The sequence below is a fragment of the Phacochoerus africanus genome, chromosome 2, assembly GCF_016906955.1.
Source record: "Phacochoerus africanus isolate WHEZ1 chromosome 2, ROS_Pafr_v1, whole genome shotgun sequence".
Classification (NCBI taxonomy): Eukaryota; Metazoa; Chordata; class Mammalia; order Artiodactyla; family Suidae; genus Phacochoerus; species Phacochoerus africanus.
The window spans coordinates 101,351,454-101,354,385 of record NC_062545.1 but is presented as its reverse complement, the minus strand read 5'-3'; positions in this window follow the sequence as shown (position 1 = coordinate 101,354,385).

The following is a 2,932-nucleotide window of genomic DNA, read 5'->3' as shown; positions in this document are numbered from 1 at the left end:
GCTAATCCTTACCTGTCATTTCTTGTATTTTTAAAAATTTTTAATTGAGGTAAAATACACAAAAACATAAAATTGACCATCTCAACCATTTGTAAGTGTACAGTTCAGTGGCCTTAAATACATCACATTGTTGAGCAACCATCACCACAGTCCACCTCCAGAACTCTTCGTCTTGTAAAATTGAAACTTTACTCCCATTAAACAACCACTCCCAATTCCTCCCTCTCTGAAGCAACCACCATTCCACTTTCTGTCTCTATGAATTTGATTCCAATAGGTACTTCATACAAGTGGAAGCATAAAGCATTGGTCCTTTTGTGACTGGCTTATTGTACCTAGCATAATGTTCTCAAGATTCATCCATATCGTAGCATGTATCAGAATTTTCTTCTTTCTAGAGTTCCCGTTGTGGCACAGCAGAAACGAATCAGACTAGGAAGCATGAGGTTGTGGGTTCAATCCCTCAGCTTCACTCAGTGGGTTAAGGATCCAGCATTGCCATGAGCTGTGGTCTGTCACAGACGCAGCTTGGATCTGGCATTGCTGTCTGTAACGTAGGCCAGCAGCTGCAGCTCTGATTCAACCCCTAGTCTGGGAACTTCCATATGCTATGGGTGCAGCCCTAAAAAAAAAAAAACAAGTGGGATCCCTGAATTATATAATTCTATTTTTAATATTTCAAGGAATTGCCATACTGTTTTCCATAGCATTCGTACCATTTTTCACTCCCACTATTATTGCACAAATGTCTTTTAGCCTTTTCTAGGGCCGCTTCCTGCGGCATATGGAGGTTCCCAGGCTAGGTGTCTAATCAGAGCTGTAGCCACCAGCCTACACCAGAGCCACAGCAATGTGGGATCCAAGCTGCGTCTGTGACCTACACCACAGCTCACGGCAACACCGATTCCTCAACTCACTGAGCAAGGACAGGGATCGAACCCGCAACCTCATGGTTCCCAGTCAGATTCGTTAACCACTGCACTACGACAGGAACTCCGAAAGTTACTCTTATAAATTAGTGTGCTTATGCCAAAATTTCGAGAACCCACAGACTGAAGAGATCAAAGTTTTGCCTGGATTTCATCCCTCCTCTTTAACTTTGCCAGTTTACCTAAATTATGCCCTGTCCTGCACACCCCTACCCAGGGGACACTTGGCAACATTTGGAGATGTGTTGGTTGTCATGACTGGGAAGGGGGTACTACTGGCATCTAGGGGCTAGAGGCCAGGGATACTGCTGAGCATCCTGCAACACACGGGGCAGCCCTCACAACAAAGAATTACCAGGCCCGAAATGTCAAGGATGGCTCCTGGGCTTTTCGTCTCAGCCACTGAGATGGGAAGGCTGTAGGTGAAGCAGGTTTGGGGGGCGGTTCAGTAATTCAGTTCAGACATGCTGAGCAGGCATTTGGGGAAGGGGTCTGGCTTTGGAATGGACCTAGATATGAGAGTCATTGGCATAAAAATGGGATTTGATCAAGAACTACTGGCCTCACCATTGACAAAAAAAGTCAACTTAAAGGCAGAAAATATTTCCAAATGATACGACTGATAAAGGGTTAATATCCAAAATATATAAATAGCTCAGACAATTCAACCTTACAACCTGGTTAAAAAATAAGCAGAAGACTTGAATGAGCATTTTTCCAAAGACATTCAAGCAGCCAACAGAAACATGTAAAAATGCTCAACATGGTTAATCATCAAAGAAATGCAAATCAAAACCACAAAGAGCTATCACTTCACACCTGTCAGAATGGCTATCATCAAAAAGAACACAATAGGAGTTCCCGTTGTGGCGCAGTGGTTAATGAATCTGACGAGGAACCATGAGGTTGCAAGTTTGATCCCTGGCATTGCTCAGTGGGTTAAGGATCCGGAGTTGCCACGAGCTGTGGTGTAGGTCGCAGAGGCGGCTCAGATCCTATGTTGCTGTGGCTGTGGCGTAGGCAGGGGGCTACAACTCCAATTAGACCCCTAGCCTGGGAACCTCCATATGCCGTGGCAAGCGACCCAAGAAAAGGCAAAAAGCCAAAAAAAAAAAAAAGAACACAATAACAGGAGTTCTCATTGTGGTGCAGTGGAAACGAATCCAACTAGGAACCATGAAGTTCTGTCCCACCTGCTGGCTAATGCTCTAGGTCCCTCTGACCAAGGACACTGCCCTTTATTTCTCCTCAATGAAAATACAGCAGATGCAAAGGCCCAGACCCTAGGAGTCCAGAGTTAAGTGCCTGTGATCTGCTTGTAACAGACCACAGGCACTAAGCCCCAGGCCTTGCCAGGTGAGGGCATAGGGAGAGAGGCTGGGACAGTCTGGAGCAACAGAGAAGATGGGGCAACAGCCATACTCCCCAGGCTTCACTGTCATGGACACATGGAGCCCAGGGGCTCCTCATCTCACTCTGGACCCTGTATTTATTTAAAAGTCCCAGCTGCCCCCAACCTTTCCTTGCCATAAGAACGAGGGCTGCTGGGAGATACATTTATGGACAGGAGCTGACTCAGGGGCCATAACCAGGGAGGTCTGAGGGCTTTGGGGCACAGCTCAGAAATAGAGCAGACAAGCGGGGAGATCCATGTCCTGAGCCTTGGCCTCGATTCCCCAGGGACAGGCACACTGCCTTAGATCACTCCACGTATATTCCAGTGCCTCTGCTACAGGAGCCTCGGTAAGGAAACAAAATGGATGTTATACTTCTCAGGACACGGCCAGGGGAGGACAAGGCCCCTTCTGCCTGTGCTCAGCAATGTCCGCTCTCCCCACAGTTCAACAATATTCCAACATGTGAGAGCAAAGGAAGGTAATAAAATGGGGTCTTCCAAAGCCACGCTTTGGCCCCATTTTAGCACAGCCAATAAGCAGACACACTTGAAAGGCCTGAAGCTGTTGTAGAAATAAGGGGCTCTGGCAGGGTAAGTGACAGCCAGA